We start from the raw sequence: 14,479 nt of genomic DNA, 5'->3' as shown, positions 1-14,479 counted from the left end.
GGGAGGGAATGTCACAGTGCTGGTTCACACCTCAGGAGCAGAGCACGGGCCCGGCACAGCCGCGTGTGGGCCCGGCAAGGCCCAGCAAGGCCCGGCCGCTCCTCACGCCAGACAAGGAGCAATTCCATCATCCCAGCACACACCAGACACGTGTGACAAATTGCAGTGACAAGGCTGTGCTGGCAGCCTGGATGGCAGGCAGTGAAATCCCTGTCCAGACAGTGCTACGCTCCGGGCACTCTGTGAGCCAAGGCAAGGCGGGAGATGCTGCCAAAACGCCATCGGCATGGCCGCCACACCCGTCCTCCACACTGCAGAGCGCCTGAGGCGGCTGCGAGCGCTGAGGGTGCCCGGAAAGCCGAGGCTGGGACTGTCACACCACACACAGAGCTGGGGGAATTGCAGAATGCCAGGGCTGGTGCACAAGGGCAGATGAAGGAGACATGGAAAGAAACCAAGCACTAACCCACTGTTCAGTCTGGTCACAAGGGACTGAAAGGCTGGAGGAAGGGTTAGTGCAGAAGCCAGAGCTCAGGATGGGCAGTTTACTGTGCTAGAGGGGTAATGCAATAAATAAAAGACCCTGGTCCCCATTCTGCACACCAGGAACCATCATTCTGTTCATTGGGAAGCACAAAATGCTGTGGCTGTACCCACACCTGGTCCTTTCCACTGTCCCAGGCACCCCAGGCTGCCCACCTGCTCTCCCTGTGCCCTACACAGCCCCTGCAGGCACAGGGACCCCCTTGCCCATGCTAAGGCCAGTGTTAGGATGCAGTCAGGAGCTGGCTAGACACTCCTCCAGAAGCAGCACAATTTATGAGCCCAGTAGCGGTGGAAAGTTTCCAGGCTGGGCAGGATGCTCCAGCAGCAGGGACTACGGGCTGCCCAAGGCTCTTGCAGCAACAGGAAAGCAAGGGCAGCATGGCAGCACAGCTCCCAGACCCCAGGGGCTGCTTTTGAAGAGGTGTTTCTCTTCAGCTGTATGTCCCCTCCAATGTCACTTGTCCCACCAACAGCCCTCCTCAAAGGGCACGTAGCCTCCAAGTTTTTTTCTTTATTCTCCTTGCACTGACAGAAGCAGATGCAAGCTCAGCATTGGGGCCTGTGCTGGGCAAACAGAATTGGTCTCCTCAAAGAGTTTCCTGCCTTTACCACCAGCCTGCAGCACGGAAGGAGTGGCCACAGCTCACCCCTGTGACAGGGAACAGAAGCATCTCAGCAGGCCACATTTCACATGTGTGGTGGGGGATGTTTATTTTTTTAACCAGTTCCACGGCTGCCACCCCCGCAAGGGCATCACATTCTGAGTGTCTGACAAGCCCCAGCCTGGCTGGGTGTCTGTATCCTGAGGCAAGGGAAAACCAGAGGGCCTCAGAGCATCTCCATATTCCCTGGAATGGGACAGAGATGCCCCGAGAGCCAGGGGACAGTGACAAACAGGACCCAGGCAGGGCCCCCACAGGTGTGCCCGTGGGAGGGCAAGCAGCAAACAGCTCTGCTGGGGTATTTTGGGTTTTTGCTTTCAGCCCCAGTGATCCGTGGGGTGCATCTCTGCTTGGTGGCAGCAACTGTACAGCATCTATGTGCAAAGCCACCCCAGCACACAGAGCCCCTGGCCCTCCCCCAGTCTCTGTGAGCAGCATTCATTCCTCGCTCTCGCTGTAGATCCGGCATGCCGAGTCCTTTCTCCCCAAGAGTATTCTCCCTTTACAAAGCAAGATCATAAAATGGTGACATAATCCAAGCTTGGCAAACACTTTTGCTGATGTTAAGCCAGTGCCTTTCGTGGTTCTCACTGCAGCTTTTGAGGCCATGATATACATGGTGCAACCAGCTGATTAAATGTGCAGGAGCCTCCCAAGATACCATTTCATCCGAAACGCTGACATTTATATTTGACTTCCAATAAGTGTGGGGCGCTTTTTTTTTTCTATGTTTTAATTAGTTCTCACAAGGGTGGGAGTCAGACACAGCTACACAATGAAGTTCTCCATAGAATAGGTATGATTCAACCAGATGACTCCTGGCCAGACTTCCTAACCCATCTACCTTGCAGCGGAGCCTCGAAGCCAAATTAATTAGAGGCCACCCACAAGTAGATGTGATTCTGTGTAGGTGAATCTCTTTGCCCATTCATTCCCTACCACATCTGCTGAGATCTCAACATTCATGCTAAGGGTGAGTGGGAGGGCTCTGGTGCTAAATAAATGACCCGATTCGTTTCGTTTTGGCACCAAGACTTAGCCAGCCAGTGAGGCCGAGTAGTAAACAATAGTAATGTGGAAAAAAAGTAAAAAAAAAAAAAGGCAGCACATAAGATGCCTCAATGAAGAGGTGTGATTGTTGGCAAAATGTGTCCCATTTGAGTTTATGGGATGTACAGAGTCATTTTATTAGGGATACTTTTTGCTATTAGCGTAATAAAAAAAGACCAATTCTTTCTGCCATCTGAGAAAACTCTTGGTGGAACAGGCATAAATCCAGGAATAATTAAGAAAATAATAGTGCACACCCAACAAGAAAAACATTATTTGTTTAAAGATGAAGTCCCTCTAGAATACTTGGTAGTGATTGCGTTTCTTTCAAAAGAGGGGGAAAAACCCTTCTAAATGAAAAGCAGCAGCCATCAGCTCATCTCTAAGATCTCGAGTGGAAAAAGCGTGGGGCTGTAATCCCCCTCAGTGGTGAGGCTTTTCCGTTTTCATCGCTCTTATCAGCCTTTGCAAGTTGCAAAATAAAAGTGTTTTGCCCCTACATGTTTCCATCAGAGGATCAGAAGCACTTTACAAAGCAGAATTAATTGAGCTTCGCTGTTTCACCTGTGAGAACAGAGCAATTATTTAGCAACAGGGTTTGGGTTTTTTTTTTTTGCTGTTTGGGGTGGGGGTAGAAATAAAAACTGCAGAAAGAATTCAAACCCACCAGGCCAACAAGAGACTTGGCAGCTTTAACCACTTCCAATGATGAATGTGACAAATCTGCACGTTTCTGACCACCAGATCTGGGTTCTCCTTTTGGAAAGGAACATTTTGCCTCAGCATCACTTTTCCCAGGTCTGAGCTTGCCATGCTCCCCAAGTTCTGACTTTATATTTAAAAGAAACCGTGTCTCAAAAGAGCCCATCCACCCTGCGAGTGTGCCGCGGTGCCATCGCACAGCCAGGATGTGCACTGTGGGCTCTGAAATCCTGCTCCCACTGCTCCTGTGTGACTCCGGGCAGGTTATAAGGCTGTGCCCGCTGGACGTGGGAAAGCCTTACAGATCAGAGAAACGCAGACTGAGAATCAACGTTTGTAGAGAACTTAGCATCACAGTAATGGGGGAAAAAAGAGAATGATTTTAAGTCCTGCTCTGATGTCATGTGAGTGCATGGACAGAGCCACACTGAGTAATAAGACATCAACTTTTACCAAGCAGGGCTGGAAAAGCATCATCCCTTTTCCGTCTGGGTTATGAGCGGCTATAAACCCCCGACGGAAGAGGCAGCGGAACGAACTGGTTCGCACGAAGGGCGCAACTGAGCGTTCCCACCGCTCCCGCGCAGCTCTCGTGTTTTACATACATCTGTTTACTCTTTCCTAATTGAGGTTTCTTTTCTCTGCACGCGGCTTTCGGCGGCTGCGGGGGCGCGGCGGTGCCGGTTCACAGCCCCGGGCCGGGGGCAGGTGAATCCCCGCCCCGGCGCTCCCCGCAGCCACAGCCGCAGCCACGGCCGGGCCGTGCCGGGGCCGCTCCGCGCTCCGCTCTGCGCTCCGCTCCCCGCCCCGCGCCGCGCCCGGCCCGGCCCGGCCCGCCCCGGCGGGCGGCGCTGCGGCCGCCCCCGCTCCCAGCAGCCTTTGCAGCCGCCTACAATGAAATTTGCGAAGTTTTTTCGGTTTCGGCGCCATTTTCGAGTGGACTCGGAGGTGAGGAGGGAGGGCGGGCAGGGCGGCGGGGCCGGGGCGCGGCGGGGGGCGGCCGGCGCCCCCCGTGCCCTGTCCCCGCTGCGGGCGGCACGGCCCGGCCCGGCGCGGCCCCGCGGGACGGACACGCGGGACGGGGCGCGCTGAGGGGGGGGCTCGGCGGGACCCCCTCCCGCCGCCGCTGCCCCGTGGGCGGGGTCGCGCCGCTCCCCGCGGGGCACGGCCGGACACGGGCCCGGCCGAAACTTTGCGAGGGGAGCGCGAAGAACTTTAAAAACCCCCCAAACACCTCCCCAAAAAACTGTTGAAGAAACTTTCAGTGGTGCGGGGGGTGGGGAGCGCCCCGGCAGCGCCCCGGGGGAGCCGCCCCGCGCGGCACAAAGGCAGCGGCCGCGGGGCTCGGCCGAGCCGCCCGGGCGGTGACAGCGGCGGCACCGGGGGGCGGCGGACGGGGCCCCCCGGGCCGGGGGTGCGGGAGCGGCGCGCGGGGCCGGTTCCCACGTGGGTGCGGGGCGCCCCCGCCACCCCCCGGTGCCTTTTCCTCGCGTTTTTTTTTTTTTTAATTTCCATCCCCCCACTATTAATAATTTTTAAATCTTTTTTTTTCTTTTGGGCCGCGCCCGCCCCCCGCAGGTGGGGCTCGGGGTTGATTTTTTTTCCTTTTTTTTTCTTTTTCTTTTTTTTTTTCTCCCGTTTCCCTCTTTTTTTAAAGCGAACGCGGGCTGCCGGCCCGGCGCGGAGTCTGCGCGCCCCCGCACGTAGAAAATAGTTTTATACGTTTAAAATATAATGCTAGTGTAACCAAAGAATAATTCGCCGAAATAATTTAAAATATTAAAGAAAATTCAATTGGCAGCCAGCTTTTGCTTTTTTTTCTCTTTTCCCCTCGGTGGTTGCTCGCTTTGTACAGGAAATTTGAATATCCTGGCAAGGGCCAGCTTCCCAGGGCAGCCTCGCAGCTCTCTGGGAGCTGCAGTGATGGAGCAACATGCGCAGCGCTGAGACTTTTCCCTCTGAAATTGGTCCTACATACAATATTTTTTCCCGTATACGCATCGGGTATATAAAGACAATTTTTTTGAGTTTGGAGAGTGAGTTTTCTGAGGTTAAATCATTAATCGCTCCCCCCAAAAAAACAAATTCTGCTTGTGTGTCTTATGCGTGTTAAGTGTAGGTGAGGGACCGTCTGCCAAGTTTCATCATCTCGTGTTCTGAAGAAATCCAAAGAACTCACCGGCAACTCTGAAAGTCTGTATTTAGTTAATCGACTTTGGTGGGAAATACAGTAAAACTCAGCTGCTGATGCAGTAAACGTTTATGAAATATAGGAGGGAAGCTTTAAGTAATGCTTCATGCAAACTTAACCCAAATCTAAAACGGAAAAAAAATTTCATTGTGCTTGTTATGTTTTGAATTATTGTTCATCTGACCAAAAAAGAAATTGGTTTTCTGTTCGTTTTTTTTTTTTCTCCTGTTCTTAACAAATAAACTTTATAGAAATCGGGCTTCCAAATCTGACCCTTGTTGTTTAGAACTGGATGAGATGACAATGCTAAAACTTGGAAGTAACAAAAAGCATCATACTTTTCTTCTCCTCAGCAGTGTTAAGAAAAAACTGTGGATCCTGGGATTTTACAGTGGATTTTACTGGTTTTCTGGAGTGCTGTAAGTTGAAGTCTTGTCCCACAGGCCTTTCTAAGCACCAGTAGCTCCCTGTCCCACTAACACCCCGGCCTCGGTAAACACAGCTGATCCTGCTGGTAACAATGTTGTGCTCGAGTTTCACCCCGAGAGAAGTGAACGAATTCATTTTTTGCATTATTTCAATCTGCCCTTTGTAGCTGCAGTTTGGTTTCGGGTGTTCGGCCCCCCCTAGGAGCGTGTCGATGGCTGTGGTTTAGCACGGGAAAGGTGCAGGGAAAACGTGCTGGGGTTTGTCCCAGCTGTGTGCTGCCTCCCCGGCCCTTTTATGGGCAAATTAGCCAGGAAAAAAAATTAATTTTGATGAAGCGCGTGAGGAACGACCCGCTCTCACATGGCTTCGGCAAGAACGGGCAGGAAATTTATTTCCTGCGTTGGTTTTGTGCCCCCGGGAGCGATCGTGGCCGGGCAGAGCGGCGATGCTGGGTGATGGGGACGTGCTGTGGGTGCCGTGCAGATGAAAGGGGCTTGGCTGGCGCAGTTCCCTCTGCTCGGGCTCCTTCTCAGCCCCTTCTCCTCCCGCAGCTCTGCCAGGCAATTCCTGCCGGGAATGGGAACGGGAACGGCAGAGCTGGGGCCATGTGGTGGCTGTCGATCAAGCACCGGCTCTGATCCCAGCTCTTCGCCACATCTGTAAATATTCGGACGTGACTTTTGTTTAAGCCTCATTGTTCAAGAGGAGGAGGCAGCAACGAAAGTGTTGGGATTTTTCAGAGGCAGGCAGATATGAAGTGTTCTGCTGGTGTTACTCACACCCTTATTTTCGTTTTGTCACCGTAAATTTGCCTCGCTGATGAGTGCCTGGGACCTTCAGCTGTAATAAGATGATTTACTTTAGTCTTTTTCTAAAATAATAAATGCCTTTTTTTTTCCAATTGTTTCAAATGAGAACAATGACTTCAGGATTTGTTTGTGCATGTCTCCTAGAAAACTGTTGGTTAGCAGAGCTGGGGTTTTTGTTCCTATTTTTTTTCTAGATATAGGAAATGCTCAATATTTACTTGTCTTTGAGCTCACCTAGCCCTGAAGTGTGTGGGTCAGTAATGGCTCTGTATGCAAATCTGTCCTGTCATGGGCTCCTGAATTTATTTCCTTTCCTTCCCCATGGCGCTCCTTCTCACTTTTTTTCCCTTCTCTTTTTTTCTGATCAGTGTCAGTGAGGAGGGATGAGGTTGTATTTTAAGGGAATTCAGTATTTCAGAGGGAATTTGTTTTAGTTTTGTGTGTGTGTTTGGGGTGGGGGGGGGTTGTTTTTTACTTAATTGCCCAATATACTTTGGCAAGCAGAAGTTGCATTGTTTTGTGAATTGCATTAATGGTTTTCTGCATGTTCAAATTCCCCAGTTATTTGGGGGATTTAATTAAACCTCTGTAGGTGGCTGGCTTACGTGGATGACAGGTAGAAGTTTCTATTTCTAGAAGGAGCTGGTGCACACACTGCAGGCATGGAGCAGAAGGGCTGTTGCAGTGCTTTGCATTGAGGCAGAGCTTTTGGGGCAGTTCTTCTCTTGTTTGGGGTTCCCATAAGCAGGACACCCCCTGTTCTGTCGGGAGATGCTGCTTGGAAGCTGGAGGTGCTCCTGGGATGCTGCCTCTGTGTGGCAGAGAGAGGATGTCACCACATCAACCCCTAAATAGCCTCTCTGCATCTCATCTCCTGCCCTAGGCCTGCTTCATAACCTAAACCAGCACAATTAAGATGTTTCCTTTGCTTCTGTTCTGCCAGGACCAGTAGAGTTGTTCTTGCTGCTGCTGTAGGGAGGAAGGTGCTGGCCATGCTTGTGCTCAGTGCCTTTCCCACCTGCCCAGAGCTGCCCCTGGTTTTTCTGGCTGTCTCTCCTTGCTCTACAGCACCTGGGTTGTGATTGTTGTGCCTTGGGTGCCACTGCCCAGAGTCACACTGAGCCAAGGGTGCCAGTAACAGGGGAGGATGGAGAGAGGAGCAATGTGGTTACTTTGCTGCACAGTCTGCCCTATCTGGAGCTGAAAACTTGATTTATTTTTTTTTCTTCCCTAACTTCAAAAATACTTGCACCTGTCTGTGTGTGCCTTGGAAGGGAACTTGCCCTGGTCCCCTCTCCTGGAGTTTCCCCTCTCTGCCATTGCCTCTCAAACCTTTCTGTTGTTGCTTTGTAGCTCCCACTGAAGCAGTGATCTGGCTCTCCGGAGAGGCTGTGCAGGATGTGCCTGTGTTCAGAGGTGAGTTGGCAAGGTAAGCTCATATCCCACCTGCTCCAAAAGACCTGCAGCACCTCTGGGTCAATGCAGGTCCCTGACACACAAATCCCTTCTTGGGTACTGCAGGTGATACCTAGGAGAGGGTAACTGAACTCAAATTACACTGTTCAGCTGCCAATTTCTGATGTAAAGTTGAGTTTCCAAAGCACAAACTAAGTTTGAAAGAAGCTGAAGTGGAGATGGGATAATTCAAACATGGAACTTTGTGTTGCATAAAATATTGATGCTGTCATGTCATAAATGTGCATATTTTCTCAGATACATATTTCACTGCCTATCCCAAATTTCCACTTGCCCAATACTTGGTGTGACTGTTGGTTTTCCCTCTGTGCTAGAGGCTGGTGGAGGTGTATTGAACCCTTGCTTGAAAAGTCCTCCTTACTGAAGAGAGCTCTTGCCCTTGTTGTTGAACTAAAAGTCTGGTTTACATAAATATTTTATATAAATATAAAAACATTAATTAAAACGTGAACCTCAAGCACTATCAAAATGGATTCTAAAGCTGAACGTGTTTGCTGCTGCTTTTTTCTTTTGGATTCATTTGAAGAGATGAAAGAAATAAGATTGCACAGGTACAGTCAAGTAAAACAATGTTGCAGCAGTAATTAATGCTAATATTTTGTGGGGGGTGTTTTGGTGTAGCTCTACAGCTGAACACTGGGTGCGTGTTTGCTTTGCAGCAAGTAGCAGCTGCTCATTAGGGAGTTGGCCCTGGTGCTGTCAGTGTTGAGGACACTGAAGTGGTGAAAATATACTGCTTTTTGGTTGGCAAATATTTGATTTCAGATGTGAAATCGCTTGGCATGGGTCACAAGAGCTTTTGAGATTCCTATTTTGAAGTTTGCTGCAGAGGCAGGGGCTCGGTGGCGCGTTGGGCACGAGGGGATGGCACAAGAATTCAAACCCAGGGCGTCATTTCTGACATTGTTCAGGGGTTTTTTTGTGATGCTGCTTTTTAAGAAAATGAATTGAAGGAAGTTGTCCCATAACTGGTGGGGTGGGGGGGGAAGGTTGAAAGGAAATACAAAAAATATCAGTCTGTCTGCAGGGCTCCTGTGCAGCCCAGGCAGGCTGGTGTGTAAATGCCACTGGCAGCTGCCGTTGCAGGGCTGCAGCCCCTGCCTGCCCTCATACAGGCTGGGAATGTGATGAAATTCCAGAAATTTTAATTTCTGGTCGTATAAGGCTTGTCCATTCACATAATAAATAAGCATCATTTACTCTTTTAAAAAATAAGGATTTTTTTTTACATATCTCAAAATCGTCAAATTGAGCTGAATGAAAATTTTTTAAGGAAAATTTAACAGGGTTCAACTGTTGGAATATGGATTTATTTGAAATGTTAACATTGTGACTTCTGGAAAATCCCTGATGTTCAGTATCACCTAAGAGGAAACTACAAGGTAATATTTCCCCACAGGCCAGTTGGAAAGGCTGGGAAGTTCTGCAGGCTCTTCACAGGAGCAAAAGCAATAGATCTTCTGGATCTGAAAGTGTGTTATTTGCTGGGACCCAATACTAAGTGTGGTTTGGGGGAACAGTTAATTTCTGAACTTGTTTGTGAAACTGGTTTGTTTGCACTGTATAACTGCTTGTTCTCTTATAGTTACAGACTGTCTGATAGCACCTGTGAAGAAAAAACCCCTGTCCTGTGGTGGTAATGCATGCATGTTAAATGTCTTCATTGTAGAGTGTTCTTCAGTTCTTTATATCATGGTTTAAAAAAATTATATATACATATATATATTCAAAATACCATTTGGAATGTCAACATTCAGTGGGCTTTGAGGAGATGTAGCAGCACATCATGGTTTGTAGGGACAAGGAGATACAGACCATTCTGGGCTGCCTCATTACCTCAAGGATAAGACAAGAAAGTGAGCTTCTGGTTATCATAGATGTGGAAGCTAACACATTCCCATGTATCTCATTAGCTCAGGTATGTGTTGGTGCTTGGACGGTGCACATCCTTTACATCCCTGGAGCTCCTGGGTCTGGCCCTGCAGGCAGGAAGGACTTGCAGCTCCTTTTTGTTCTCCAGCATGGGCATGACCACATCCTATGCTATACCCACCCCTCAGCCATTGCTCTTTGGGCCTTTCCCTGGCAGAGGATCAGCCAGGGGGCCCTTGCCCTGTGTTTGGGCCAGAGAGGGGGTCTGGAGGCCGTGGAGAGCTGTCAGCAGTGCTCTAGCAGCACGTAAATACTGGAGTTTGGGATTGCCTGTTGCTCTCCAGTATTGCATTGCTGCTTTAGTGAGGCTGGAAATCGGTCCCTGCTGCGGGGCTCTGGCTCTTGGGGTCCCCCCTGGCCCCCCCACAGTGCTCCCCACCCCAATAAACCACTGCGGAGGCAGCAACAACCAGGGCTCGGTGTCGTCAATGGGGAGGGGAGGGGGCTGCACCCCAACACTGCTGGGGGGTACCCCGTGCCCAGGGGAGGGGCAGGGAGCAGTGCCTGCCTCTCCAGGAGATGGGGATGGGCCCTGGGCGCACCCTCAGACCTGGGGCGGGGGTGTGGGGGGCACTGGGGGGTGCAAGGGCTGCTGGGCCCAGAGCTTCAGCTGGGTGAGAGGGAGGGAGGGAGGGATGCTCACGGTGCCTGGGGTGCTCAGGGGGGAGCCCTGCTGCCTGAGGCATCATCTCCCTGAATTTCTGCGGCTGTCCCAGCCTCTCTCAGGCTGCCCCAGCTCAGGCACAGCTGCCATAGGGGGCTGCCAGGGCCAGCAGCATCTGGCACCACTTGGGCCATCTTGGAAAGGGTTTGGACCACCTGAGGACTTGCCTGCAGCCCCACCACTGCAGCAGTGATTTCTCCAGAGCTGTCCCAGCCCCATGGTGAAATGTTTTTCCTTAGCATTGCCCCACTTGAGGCTTCCAAACCCTGCTGGAATGCACACAAGGGCCAGCACGGAGTCAGGGATGCTCCTGGGAAGGGCTGGGGTGGTGCCTGTCTGCTCAAGATTCATCTGCTGTGGGCTGAATGAACTGTCCCTCCTGCCAGTGATGGTGCATCATTAACAGTCCCAGTCCAGCAGCCTCCTGGTGGCTGTGAAGTCCAAACTTTTGTTTTTTCAGCTATTTTTGGGAATTACTGAATCACAGCCAATAGTTGTAGGGCAGGGGACAATCCTGTTGCTGATTTACACCTTCAGTCCCTGCTCCTGCTCTGTGCAGGGGCTGTCAGAGCATCGGCAGGAGGAACACAACTCTCTGGCATGGGGATGTGTAAGGGGGTTGTGAATGAGGAGGAACAGCTTTTAAAAGCCTCTGCCCTCAAAGGGGGCAAACTCACAGTGTTTGGGCACACAACCCATGCATTCTAAACCAGACACTGCTATTCTTCCACTTCTAAAATGGTTCATTCCCACTCTCAACAAGTCAAGCCATTAATTGCCAAGTCCTGTAGTGTTTTCCCTCAGGAAAATAACTTGATGAGTGATTTGGTTGGCAGGGAAATTGATCAATAAAGTTGGTAATTTTATATGTTTATATTAATTTTGCATCACTTTTTCTAAAAGGTTTCTACTGATATTTATAGGTGGAGTGTAAGGTTTAAAATTTATTTTACTTATTTTGGGCAGTTTCTGTTGTGGTCAGTTTTTTTTTTTTTTTTTTTTTTTTTTTTTCTTTCTGAGAAGCCAGGGACGCTCCTGTCAGTTTTTCTCCTGAGGTGTAGAAATTTGCCTTTGACACAAGGCAAATTGGCTTGTGTGCAAGTTGTGTGCAAGTTGGCTTCCCTACTGCATTTGTGCACAAACCACTTGGAAAAAAAAAAGCACCAAATGCCTTTGCAGAGCATCCCTGGGCTGACCAGTCCCCCACAGACCCACATGGCAACTCTTTGAGGCGTCTGCAGAGGGGCAGCAGCACAGGCAAAGCAGCCAGGGTAAACTCCTTTGTTCATGTGGGATAAAGCAAGATGTGGTTTTTTTGTTTATATGTGAAATTTGCTGCATCAGGAGTGCATGTGACCACTGTAGAGGAGAAGTCTTTGAGTTCCCTCAGTAGTTTTTGCTGTGATTTTATAAACAAGCTGGAAAGCAGCAGTTCCCTGTGTAGGTAAATGCGTGCAGCACATCATCACACCACTGCATGGCTGCTGGGCTTAGGAGATAGTCATTGAACAAGTCTCTAATTCACACATTTATACACCAATCTTCATTTTTTTAAATTTCCCCCGACCAAAACTTTCCCACCTACTAAGACTGAGAATATATTGCTCTGCTCACAGTACCAGGTACCTCCATTAGAGGTGGTGTGGGAGTCAAAGGAGGTGTTGCAGATTCCTGTAAACACTGGAAAAGCAACCCAAAAAGCCACCTTATCTACCTTCAGCCTTTTCCTGTTCACCTCCTTTGATGCAGAAGGAATTCTTGGCAAGGGCTGGCGGCTCATTGTGGTATCCAGCGCTGTCTTGCTTTTCCTGCACTTCTTGCCCACCCACCTCATTTGCTTTTCCTCAGCTCACATCCAGTGTTGGGAGCCAGGACTGACTTTGGCAGGTGTTTGTGCAGTGCCTTGCACAACAGCAGCTCCCAGAGCCTGCTGTGAATGACTTCAGGTCCTGCTCTTTGCCCCACAGAAACCTTGCACGTGTTTTGCTCTCTCTTTGCAGGGTAGGGGACCCTGGCTGGGGACCCAGCTGTGCAGCTGCCCCCAGCACAAACATCTTGGGTTAAATTGGATGTGGCAGGTATCAGCCACATGGCAAAGCGGGAGCCAGCTCACCTCTCCCATGAGGGTTTGCTGAAGTGACAATGATGACCAGTGCAAATGATGGCTCTGACACCCTGGTGACACAGTGGTTCCTGGCAACAAACTCACCAAATGGAAGAAAAACACAAATTGAAGTATTTTATTTTCTGAAGCAGTGTAAGATGTTGCTCTGCAATTTATCACGTAAACCCATCCTTGTGGCAGTTCAGGAAACTGAGGGTTACTCAAAGTGTGATTCAAGCAGAGCATATATTCATTTATAAACTGGCTAGGGTGAGTTCCCATACCACGTAGTCAGTGTGAGAAAGTAGCTTCCCCCTCATACTGAAAAGAAATTGAGTGTGCAGGGCTGCCAGTGAAGGTCTGATGGCCGGGAGGGGACTGGAGGTGTGGAAGGCGCAGCTCAGCAAGAAGGGAGCTGTGATTATGCTGTACTAGAAAGCACGGGGTGCTTTTCTAATTTCAGGTTAAGGACTTTACACCACAGAAGATATTTCTACCTCGTATTTTGCATTCTCTGATTGCTACAGAGTATTTTATGCTTTGTGAATGGAGGAGAAAAATTTGTCATGAAAGAAACGGGAGGAAAAAAATCTGATAAAGGCACATCAATAAACATTTAGAAGCTCGCTGCCTCTCTCTCTCTCTCTCACACACACACACACACACGCATGCACACTCTCCATTTCCCTTCTCCTCCCTGCCTTAGGGTTGGCTTAGTCACGTCCCAGTTCCTCAGACGGGGAACAGGCAAGCGAAGCATCAGCATCGCAGCTCTGGCGCTTCCCGGAGCGCAGGGGAGCAGCGCGTCCCGTCCGTGCCCGGGCACTGTTCCCTTCCCGGGGAGAGGGGTTTGATCCCGCTCCAGCCTGCGGGACAGCCGAGCCAACCCCGTGTGTTTCTGCCAGCCCTGTCCCGCGGAACTCCCGGCGGACCCAGCCCCACCCCGCCATCCTCACCCCTTCCCCTCGGCCAGAGCCCGTGCGGAGACGCGGGGATTTCAGTGACGGCCGGAACAGGAGAGCTGAACAGGGTTATTGCACTGGCACGGGCAGCCGGGTATCGCGGGACAACCACGCTTTGCCTAAGCCTCTTCAGAAAACCGTCCTGTAGCATTCCTGCTGCTGCTGCTGAGATTTCAGGGCTGTAAATCGGGCACCAAGAAGCCACATAAGAGAGCTGGGGCTGGAAGTAGCTGATTCCTTATTGCTACAGACAGACAGTACCTGCTGGGGTGTTCTGATTGTGAAGGGCCGGGGTGGGGAATCACAGCATGTGAGAGGGCACAGACTGTCTGGGAACCCCCTCACACACCCCGGATGCCCAAAGCTGGATCTTACCGGATCTGTGATTGGCTGCAGCTCACCTGGAGATAAGCAGGACACACACCAGGGTTGGTTCCCTTTCTGCTCACAGTGGGGACAAAATGAAGATGCCGCTAATAATGATTGCTAGATAAACACCTGGAACAGGTTACTCTTCCTGCACCTTGATTTACTCACCATCACTGGCCTGTCTCTCCTACCTGGTTCCACAAGGATTTCCACCTTCCAAGATGAAGTTTCAGATCATCACTTGGTGTTTCCTGGAGCAGAGCCCACACGCAGAAGAGCATTTGCAGCCACTCAAATGTGTCTCCAACACACACCCTGCACCAGCCTTTCATCACCTACCAGCAGGATCCCTCTCTCAGCTTCTCTAGGGATGAAAATCCTCACAGCCAGCTCTTAGATTGTGCTGAATCTTTATATTTGTGCTTTTCTCGCCCTCTTCACCTTGGTGCCTGCAGTACCATGAGCTTACTGGGTACTGGCACTGTTACAAAGAGCTGGGAAGTGTTTTCCCCATCAGAGTACTCAAACTACATCTGCTTGGGTACTTAAATACTATAACAACTGAAAAAAAAAAAAAAAAAAA

The 14,479-nt window shown here is 50.3% G+C and overlaps 1 long non-coding RNA gene across 1 annotated transcript; it reads left to right on the top strand.

Moving 5' to 3' along the window:
* Nucleotides 1-3,839: 3,839 nt before the first annotated feature.
* On the top strand, nucleotides 3,840-10,198 carry LOC134425761 (uncharacterized). The gene is made up of 3 exons (XR_010029758.1): nucleotides 3,840-3,908; nucleotides 5,508-5,570; nucleotides 7,743-10,198. It is a non-coding gene; the product is annotated as an uncharacterized LOC134425761 (long non-coding RNA).
* Nucleotides 10,199-14,479: the final 4,281 nt, after the last annotated feature.

The sequence above is a fragment of the Melospiza melodia genome, chromosome 16, assembly GCF_035770615.1.
Source record: "Melospiza melodia melodia isolate bMelMel2 chromosome 16, bMelMel2.pri, whole genome shotgun sequence".
NCBI classification, from domain to species: Eukaryota; Metazoa; Chordata; class Aves; order Passeriformes; family Passerellidae; genus Melospiza; species Melospiza melodia.
Note: the sequence above shows the minus strand (reverse complement) of the source record. Positions and strands in the feature narration are given on the sequence as shown.